The sequence below is a fragment of the Arvicanthis niloticus genome, chromosome 1 (genome assembly GCF_011762505.2).
Source record: "Arvicanthis niloticus isolate mArvNil1 chromosome 1, mArvNil1.pat.X, whole genome shotgun sequence".
NCBI lineage: Eukaryota > Metazoa > Chordata > Mammalia > Rodentia > Muridae > Arvicanthis > Arvicanthis niloticus.
The window spans coordinates 28,436,728-28,447,715 of NC_047658.1; the positions used below are offsets into that span (position 1 = coordinate 28,436,728).

Here is a 10,988-nt window from a genome sequence, read left to right on the forward strand (position 1 = left end):
AAAATATATCTTTGTCTTAAATTAGATAAGAAGGTGCTAAAAATTCCCAGTGCTTTCTTCTAAGGACTTTCCATCTTGAGGGATAATGGACTAACCATGTAAAATTTAAGATTATCTCCAGACAGCAGATTGTAAAAAGGCTCTGTTTCAACTATACTAGTCTATTGGAACTTTGTATTGTAAAAACTTCAATTTTAGTGAGGTATGATGGTTATAACCCGGAGTCACAGATACTTAAGAGGCTGGGACAGGACGACATTTGAGCCCAGGGACGACATAGCAAACATGTAGTTTAATTTTTTTTTTAGATAGAGGACATATCAAATATTAAACAGATAAGGACAGATACTACACTTGATTTTAGCCAAAAGGTCCAGAAGTGATGCCAAGAAGCACTTGCTAAAAGGAGCCTGATGTGGCTGTTCCCTGAAAGGCTCTGCCAGAGCCTGACCAATATAGATGTGGTTGTTCGCAGTTAACCATCAGATTGAGCGTGGGGACCACAATGGAGAAATTAGGGGAAGGACTGGAGAAGCTGAAGGGGTTTGTAACCCCGTAGGGAGAACCACATTATCAACAAACAAGATCCCCCAGAACTCCCAGGGACTAAACCACCAACAAAAGAGTATATATGGAGAGAGCCATGGCTCCAGCTGCTTATGTAGCAAAGGATGGCCTTATCTGGCATCAGTGGGAGGAGAGGCCCTTGATCCTGTGGAGACTCGATGCCCCAATGTACGGGAATGCTAGGGCGGTGAGATGGGAGTGGGTGAGTGGGTGGGTGAGCTCTGTCGTAGATGCAGGGGGGAGGGGAGATGGGATGGGGGTTTGTGGAGAGGAAACTAGAAAGGGGGGATAACATTTGAAATGTAAATAAAATAACGAATAAAAAACTATTAGGTAATTTATTCAATTGGTGTAGGTTAAAAATTTCTATGTAAGTCTCATCATAAATTGCTAGCATTCCAAAAGACGTGTGCTGAGGACCTGCTTTGTTTCCAACACAACACTACTTCCCTTTCTTCCCTATCCATTTTTACAGTGCATGGGCACTGTGCAAACATTTGCAGCAGTGTGATCGGAGGGCTTGGTGGCTTCTTAGAGAAGCCAGGCTTTGGGGTGCTTATTTTCTCTGGTATGCTGCTTGGTTGTCTAGAGGAGAGCTAGACTTCAATAAATCAGATTTCTTCTTCTTTTTTTTTCTCTCTGTTTTCTTCTCTTCTGAACAACCACCTGAGCCTAGGGTCATTTTAAGAGGAGCCTGTGAGAGGAGCCTTTATCTGGCCAACCACAGGGCTCCGGTGCTGCAGCCTGTTTTGACTCTGTGAGTCTGTGATGATCAAATGGCTCGGCAGGTTGTAGTGCTCTGCAGCCTACTGTGGCGCGGCTCTGCTGCTGGCAAGAGGCCTCTCTCCGACTGCAGCAGCGTGAAGTTGATCGCTGTCTGGTGGGCTCGTTTCATGGCTGACTTACTGTTCCTCCTCCTCCTCCTCCTCCTCCTCCTCCTCCTCCTCCTCCTCCTCCTCCTCCTCCTCAATTTGATGCACAATTGTGGGATAAGAGTGGAAAGGCCCTTTCTTACCTGAACGGTTAGCTGAAGAGCAGGATAAAAGCTCGTTTTGGGGCTTCCTTCATTTCACATTCTTCCCTTTTCTCTCTGGTACTATGGCATTTTCCTTGGGGACGGGTTATTTCTCCCCCAGTTAAAGCAGTTTGGATCGAAAAGCCCAAATCCTTCTAGAGATGCTACTGTAGGCTCGATGCCTTTGCATCCTGGGACGTTCCTCCTGCCATTGACAACAATAACCATGGCTTTGTAGGGTTAGTTTGTGAGATATAATTTCCTGCAAGGGAATGAAATCAAAATACATCTCCCTCCAATTAAGGGCTGTTGAGCTAAAAGACAGGCCTTCTTCTATGCATAAAGATCACTAACAAGGTGAAAGCTCTATACCTCCTCTGCTGTGTAACCAAGATGTTAACCATCTCTTTGAAGCAACTGCTACATCTCAGCTGCCTTGTGCCATAAAGTCTGCAGGGGGACTTTCTTTCTCTCAACGTCCCCCAGGACCAGCATCAGAATCCTCCCCAGAGTAAAGGTTGTTGTCTCATAGCATTTTATATAAGAAAAGCTGTACTTGGGGCCCAGAATGCACTATACAAAATTTAAAGTTTCCCCAGGGTACTTTTATGAGTACTAGGGAATACAGAGTGGGAATACAGAGTAGTATCATTGCCCTCCCAAACTGAATCATCAAGAAGAAAATGCATGCACAGTATTTTACTAAGTAAATGTCCAGTAAATAGCTACAGAAAATTTAATTTTCAAATAATAGCCTAATCTTATTTATGAAATGAAATGATGACAGTCTCTCTCTTTCACCTTAGCAGAAGACTTGGAGATTGAGTGGCATGTTGCCTGTGACGGTCCTGGGATCTGGGAAGACATATACCTTCCAAGTTTTCATTTCTACTTGGTAGCTTCTGGAGGTGTGACCTTCTCTAGCAGCAATACAGCGTATAAAGTCTACTTGCTATGGAACATATAAACCAGAACATCCTTTGTTGTTTGGCTTTGGTAGCTTTACATTTGCAAAATTTGACCAGAATTTAAAAAAAAAAAAAAGAAAAAAAAAGAAAGAAAGAAAAAGAAAGAAAGAAAGAAAGAAAAGAAAAATTGGTTTCATAGGACTGCTTAGAAAAAAACTAGGCCTCACTTGTTGCTATTATTTTCATATAATGTTCAATTTTGCAGAAATAAAAGTGAAACAAAAAGCAAGGTCTTTGCCTTTCTTTAAGGCAATTCAAAACTATAAACAAGACATCTAAGGAATTGCGACACAAGAGTTCACTAGTTGCAAAGGTCCCTTCTTACCCCATGAATCATATCAGACTAAGATCAGAGTCAAGGGGTAGAACCACCCAAATGTGGAACACAGTCAGACATGACCAGATTGCTCCCAGCTCATGGCTTTAGAGTCACAAAGAACAAACTATACTTGTGGGATGGAAGGAAACCTTAGACGAATGGTCACCAATGTGTAGTCCCAGACAGAATCCAGGAATAGCAAAAGAATATTTTCATTTTCAATACTCTGTAAAAGACCATGGAGGCTGGAGAGATGGCTCATTGGCAATGAGCACTGGTTGCTATCCTTAGCATCTACAAGGCGGTTCATGACTCTGTAACTCCAACTCCAAGAAATCCAGTGCCTTCTTCTCACCTCTGTGGGCACCAGACACACAGGTCATATATAGATATACATGTAGGCAAGCATTCATAAATATAAAATAAAAAAATAAATTAAAAATTTAAAGATCATGGGTGTGGTAGTTTGAATAGGTTTGTCCCCCATAGATTCCCATAGAGAGTGGCAATATTAGAAGGTGTGGCCTTGTTGGAGTAGGTTTGGCCTTATTAGAGGAAGTGTTGTCACTGTGGATGTCAGCTTTGAGGTCTCCTAAATAAATTTAAACATCACCCAGTGCAAATGATAGTCTCCTGGCTGCCTTCAGATCAAGATGTAGAACTCTCAGCTCCTTTTCCAGCACCACGTCTGCCTGCAGGTTACCATGCTTCTTGCCATGATGGTAATGAACTGAACCTCTGAGACTGTAAGCCAGTCTCTATTATAATGTTTTCTTTTATAAGAGTTGTCTTCACCACAGTGTCTCTTCACAGCAATAAAACTCTAAGACAATGAGAAATTATTCATTCCACCCACTGTAAAGTTTTTGTTCCACGAGTAGCAGAATGTTTCCCGTGGGCTGGCAGTCTATCAACTCTTAGAAGATACAACATGCTGTTATTGTGTATGGCTTTGATTAAATGAAATATTCAAATATAGCCTGTTAAATATAACAGAATGTGTGTGGGGGGGATTAATGAGCATTTCTCAGTGACAAAAAGTTGACAATGGTAACAGAGAATTACAGTAGCGATCTAGCCACACCATCTTCAAGCAAGCAAGCAAGCAAGCAAACAAACAAAACAAAAGCAAACAAAACCATAATTCTGTAAAGGTGTTTCTGTTTTGTTTTTTGAACATTGTCTTAGTGGCATGCCTAAATAATAGGATTCCTATGAGGGTTTATGAGAGAATTTATGTGAATGTCCTGGCATTGGTTTCCGATCAGCTTTTTAAAATTGCTCTTTGTCTTTCTTTGAAGACCAATAATAATCATTTGATTATTATTTTATGGCTGTTGGGGACAATAGGAAAATGGTGAAATAAAGTAACAGATTTCAGACATCACCATTTCTCTATACAATGCTCAAGAATAAACTATAAATGCTAAGTTCACTCCTAAGGCCTGAGATTCCAGAAGGTTGATTAAGGGAAAAGCAGCTATGAGTTTGAGTAAATGTCTCCATGGAATTGCAAAGAAAGAGACTATACAGACTTCAAGCACCAACTGGAAAATAGAAAATTTGAGATAAAGCCAGATAACCGTTTACCTCTCACAGGGTCATTGTATGAATCTTATCCTTGTTTTTCTTTTTTTTTTTCTTTTTTCTTTTTTTTATTAGATATTTTATTTACACTTCAGATGCCATCCCCTTTCCCCATCCCCCCCCCATCCCCCTTAGGAAACCCCTATCCCATGCCCCCTTTTCCTTTTTGCATTTATACATTTTTTAAAAATAATGTTAATCATAAGCTTTATAAGTTTGGAATTGTTCAATCAGAGGTGTAACCCACTGACCAACCTAGATATAAAAACTATCTTTGACTGGTGGAGATACTTGAACCTCTGCCTCCCTGTCTCCCCCCTCTTTCTCTCTTTCTTCACCTAGCTTCTCCTCTCTTTCTTCTTCTCCTCTTCTTACTCCTTTTCTTCCTCTCAGTACTCCTCCTACCTTAGCTCCTCCTACACATCACCCTTCCTGTTAAATTGAAACTTTTCTCTCAAAATACAATTAGAACATAATTATGCCAATTTGTACCAGTGAGGTACAGGATAGTCCTAATACCCAGTCCATCCTTTTGTTGACTAACCAGCTCCTCTGTCATCTATTCTAACTAAAACATGTAGTTCTGAACCTGGCTTTAGGATGAATGTCAGCTGACGACCATCCACTCAAGTCTTTTCTCTTAAGGTCAATAGCTATATGTTTTCAACCCCATCAGAAATCCAGAATGACTGAGTTAACTATAATTGTCGGAAGCACAAATCATAGTTTCTAAAACTTAGCCAATTTATAGAGACCTCTGAACACCTGGACACTCGCTCTACTTCAAAACATTGGAGCATCTGTTCTTCTGCCTTCTGGCCCAGGATCATCTGACAGACCTTAGTGCTGCAGAATTATTAAGGGCTGATTACTCTGTCTAGGCAGATATAATCAGTCGACTATTCTGCAAGTGTGTCCTTTTCTGGACAGTAATTTGTCTGTAGAAGGAAAGTGGCAATTCTTGCCTAGTGGCTGTCTCACCACAACTGGAGTAACTCCAAGGATGCTCAATTTCTTCTTAGAATTCAATATAGGAAGCTGTCCGGAGCAGACAGGTCTCTAATGAAAATGAACATTAATACTGAAATGTTTGTCATGTCAATTCTAAGGATTTCTGATGTTTTGAAAACCAGCTATCCATGTAAGGTAATCTGGACTGTTGCCTGTTAACTCCACTCAGCTATTTCTAAATAAAACATAGAGAACACCCTTATAATAAACTCCAAGCCATGAATTTGCTATTGTCCCTTAACTCACAGGCTGGCCATCTCAAATCAGTTAAAAAAGTTAAAGAAGGACTGGGTCTAAGCTTTGTATTCCTAAATGTGTTATACTGGTACAATGCCTATGAGAGTAACAATATTCATCTCACTCTTATATCACTAAGAAGCTCATGCCAATGAAAATCTTAAAATTTGTAAACAAAGTAAATTGGTGCCATTTAAGAATTTATATCTTCATCTTGATATTAATTATACAGATTTCTACTAATAGGTTATGGCTATGCAATAAACCCTAGCTAATCCTCTCTATTCCGACAAAAGCACTACTTTTCCCTAGAGAGACAGCCCAACATTTACCACCTTAGTCCCCAAGCCCAGGGAATAGGGGCGCTGACTCATCATTAGCTTCTTCAAGCTGATTATGGGCGTTGAGATATTAGAAGAGGAGGGGGGGGGAGAGCAAGTTGACAATCCTCTGATGCTGTGTCTTCGCTGCCTCCAGATGGAATTCCCAGACCTCAGAGGTTTAGCAGGTCTGCCCAGCTTGCTTGTTGAGTAGATACACCAAGGCTGATCATTCTGCAATATACAATTCTCAAAACAACTTTTAGTATCAAGATAGTTTTTTTTTTTAAAGAGGGCTGACATTTTATTAAGAATGTTGGTTCTAACTGCTTTTCTCTTTTCCCCCCTCTTTTGTTGGATATAATATTTACATTTCAAATTTTATCCCCTTACCATATTTCCCCCACCACCCAGGAACCCCTTATCCCATCCCCCCTTCTCCTGCCTCTATGAAGGTGTTTACCCACCTACTCCCAGCCCCCCTCCCCACCCTCAGATTCCCCCCCTCTGTGCTCAGCCTTCAGGGTACCAATGATCTTGTCTCCCACCTATGCCCGACAAGGCCATCCTCCCCTACATATACAGCTGGAGTCATGTGTCTCTCCATATGTGCTCCTAGGCTGGTGGTTTAGACCCTGGGGAGCTCTGGCTGGTTGGTATTGTTGCTCTCCTCACGGGGCCACCAGCCCTTAAGGTTCCTTCTAGTTACTCTCTAACTCCTCCATTGGGAACCTTTGATCAGATTAATGGATAGCTGTGGGTATCTGTCTCTGGGTATGTCTGACTCTGGAGGACCTCTAAGGAGATAGCCTTATCTGGCTGCTGTCAGCTTTCCCATCCTGACATCCCTATCAGCGTCTATTTTTGGTGACTGCCCATGGAATGAATACCCAGATGGAATGGTCTCCCTACAACACCCCCTTCAGATTCTGTCCCACACTTTGTCTCCATATTTGCTCCCTTGGGTATTTAGTTACTCCTTCGAAGAAAGACCTAGGCATCCTTACTTGTTCTTTCTTCTTCATGAGCTTCATGTTGTCTGGTAGTTGAATCTTTGTTGTTTCAGCTTTTTGGGCTAATCTCCGCTTATCAGTGAGTAAATACCATGTGTGTTCTTTTGTGATTGGGTTACCTCACTCAGGATGATATTTTCTAGTTCCATCCATTTACCTAAGAATTTCCCAAATTAATTATTTTTAATAGCTGAGTAATATTCCATTGTGTAAATGTACCACATTTTTTGTATCCATTCCTCTGTTGAAGGGCATCTGGGTTCTTTCCAGCTTCTGGCTATTATAAATAAGGCTGCTATGAACATAGTGGAGCATATGTCTTTGTTATTTGTTGGGGCATTTTCTGGGTATATGCCCAGGAGTGGTATAGATGGGTCCTCAGGTAGTGCTATATCCAATTTTCTGAGGAACTGCCAGACTGACTTCCAAAGTGGTTGTACCAGCTTGCAACCCCACCAACAATGCAGGAGTGTTCCTCTTCCTTCACATTCTTGCCAGCATCTACTATCACCTGAGTTTTTGATCTTAGCCATTCTGACTGGTGTGAGGTGGTATCTCAGTGTTGTTTTGATTTGCATTTCCCTGATGACTAAGGATGTTGAACATTTCTTAAGGTGCTTCTCGGCCATTCGAGTTTCCTCAGTTGAGAATTCTTTGTTTAGCTCTGTACCCCATTTTTTTAATGGGGTTATTTTGTTGTTTGGTGTCTAATTTCTTGAGTTCTTTGTAAATATTCGATATTAGCCCCCTATCGGATGTAGGATTGGTAATGATCTTTTCCCAATCTGTTGGTTGCCATTTTGTCATGTTGACAGTGTCCTTTGCCTTACAGAAGCTTTGCAATTTGATGAGGTCCCATTTGCCGATTCTTGATCTTAGAGCATAAGCCATTGGTGTTCTGTTCAGGAACTTTTCCCCTGTGCCTAGGTATTCGAGGGTCTTCCCCAACTTCTCTTCTAATAGTTTCAGTGTATCTGGCTTTATGTGAAGGTCCTTTATCCACTTGGAGTTGAGCTTTGTGCAGGGGGATAAGAATGGGTTAATTTGCATTCTTCTACATGCTGACCTCCAGTTGAGCCAGCACCACTTGAAAATGCTGTCCTTTTTCCACTGGATGGATTTAGCTCCCTTGTCAAAGATCAAGTGACCATAGGTGTGCGGGTTCATTTCTGGGTCTTCAATTCTATTCCATTGATCATCCTGTCTGTCTCTGTACCAATACCATGCAGTTTTTATCACTACTGCTCTATAGTACAGTTTGAGGTCCGGAATGGTGATTCCCCCAGAGGTTCTTTTATTGTTGAGAATAGTTCTTGCTATCCTAGGTTTTTTGTTATTCCAAATGAATTTGTAAATTGCTCTTTCTATCTCTATGAAGAATTGATTTGGAATTTTGATGGGTATTGCATTGAATTTGTAGATTGCTTTTGGCAGGATAGCCATTTTTACTAAGTTAATCCTGCCAATCCAGGAGCATGGGAGATCTTTCCATCTTCTGAGATCTTCTTCAATTTCTTTCTTCAGAGACTTGAAGTTCTTGTCATACAGATCTTTCACTTGCTTTGTTAGATTCACTCCAAGATAATTTATTTTATTTGTGGCTATTGTGAAGGGTGTCATTTCCCTAATTCCTTTCTCTGCCTATTTATCCTTTGAATAGAGGAAGGCTACTGATTTGTTTGAGTTGATTTTATATCCAGCCACATTGCTAAAGTTGTTTATCAGGTTTAGGAGTTCTCTGGTGGAAGTTTTAGGTTCACTTAAGTATACTATCATATCATCTGCAAATAGTGAAATTTTGACTTCTTCCTTTCCTATCTGTATCCCTTTGACTTCCTTTTGTTGTCTAATTGCTCTGGCTAAGACTTCTAGTACTATATTGAATAGGTAAGGTGAGAGTGGGCAGCCTTGCCTAGTCCCTGATCTTAGTGGGATTGCTTCAAGTTTCTCTCCATTTAGTTTGATGTTGGCTACTGGCTTGTTGTATATTGCTTTTACTATGTTTAGATATGGGCCTTGTATTGCTGATCTTTCCAAGACTTTTAACATGAAGGGATGTTGAATTTTGTCAAATGCTTTCTCAGCATCTAGTGAGATGACCATGTGGTTTTTCTCTTTGAGTTTATTTATGTAGTGGATTACATTGATGGATTTCCGAATATTGAACCATCCCTGCATTCCTGGGATAAAGCCTACTTGATCTTGATGGATAATTGTTTTGATGTGTTGTTGGATTCGATTTGTGAGAATTTTATTGAGTATTTTTGCATCAATATTCATAAGAGAGATTGGTCTGTAGTTCTCTTTCTTTGTTGGGTCTTTCTGTGGTTTAGGTATGAGTGTAATGGTAGCTTCATAGAATGAATTGGGTAGTGTTCCTTCTGTTTCTATTCGATGGAATAACTTGAAGTCTTCCTTGAAGGTCTGAAAGAATTCTGCACTGAAACCATCTGGCCCTGGACATTTTTTGGTGGGAAGATTTTTAATGACTCTGTCTATTTCTTTAGGCGTTATGGGACTGTTTAGGTGGTTTATCTGCTCCTCGTTTAACTTTGGTACCTGGTATCTATCTAGAAAATTGTCCATTTCCTCCAGATTTTCCAATTTTGTTGAGTATAGGCCTTTGTAGTAGGATCTGATAATTTTTTTAATTTCCACTGTTTCTGTTGTTATGTCTCTCTTTTCAGTTCTGATTTTATTAATTTGAATGCTGTCTCTGCGCCCTTTGGTTAGTCTGGCTAAGGGTTTGTCTATCTTGTTGATTTTCTCAAAGAACCAGCTCCTGGTTTTGTTGATATTTTGTATAGTTCTTTTTGTTTCGACTTGGTTGATTTCAGCCCTGACTTTGATTATTTCCTGCAGTCTACTCCTCTTGGGTATACTAGCTTCTTTTTGTTCTAATGCTTTCAGGTTTGCTGTCAAGTTGTTAATGTATGCTCTTTCCACTTTCTTTTTGTGAGCACTTAGAGCTATGATTTTTCCTCTTAGTACTGCTTTCAATGAGTCCCACATGTTTTGATATGATGTGTCCTCATTTTCATTTAAATCTAAAAAGTCTTTAATTTCTTTCTTAATTTCTTCCTTGACCAAGTCATCATTGAGGAGAGCATTGTTCAGTTGCCAAGTGTATGTGGGCTTTCTGTTGTTTTTGTCTACGTCAAAGACAAGTCTTAACCCATGGTGGTCTGATAAGGTACTAGGGATTATTTCAATCTTTTTGTACCTGTTGAGGCCTGTTTTGTGACCAATTATATGGTCTATTTTGGAGAAGGTACCATGAGGTGCTGAGAAGAAGGTATATTCTTTTTTTTTAGGATGAAATGTTCTATAGATCTCAGTTAGGTCTAATTGGTTCATAACTTCTGTTAGTTTCATTGTGTCTCGATTTAGTTTCTGTTTCCATGATCTGTCCATAGCTGAGAGTGGGGTGTTGAAATATTCCACTATTATTGTGTAGGGTGCAATGTATGCTTTAAGCTTTAGTAAAGTGTCTTTTATATATGTGGGTGCCCTTCCATTTGGGGCATAGATGTTGAGAATTGCGAGTTCCTCTTGATACATTTTTCCTTTGATGAATATGAAGTGTCCTTCTTTATCTTTTTTGATTACTTCTGGTTGAAAACTGATTTTATTTGATATTAGAGTCACTACTCCAGCTTGTTTCTTGGGACCATTTGCTTGGAAGATTGTTTTCCAACCTTTTACTCTGAGGTAGTGTCTGTCCTTTCCACAGAGGTGCGTTTCCTGAATGCAGCAAAATGTTGGGTCCTGTTTACGTATCCAGTCTGATAGTCTATGTCTTTTTACTGGAGAATTGAGTTCATTGATATTAAGAGATATTAAGGAAAAATGAGTGTTGTTTCCTGTTATTTTTGTTATTGGCCGTGGAGATATGTTTGTGTAACTACCTTCTTTTACGGTTTTTAGAAAATTACTTTCCTGCTTTCTCTA

The 10,988-nt window shown here is 40.0% G+C and overlaps 1 pseudogene; it reads right to left on the reverse strand.

Moving 5' to 3' along the window:
• Positions 1–237: 237 nt before the first annotated feature.
• On the reverse strand, positions 238–384 carry LOC117700969 (U2 spliceosomal RNA; annotated as a pseudogene).
• Positions 385–10,988: the final 10,604 nt, after the last annotated feature.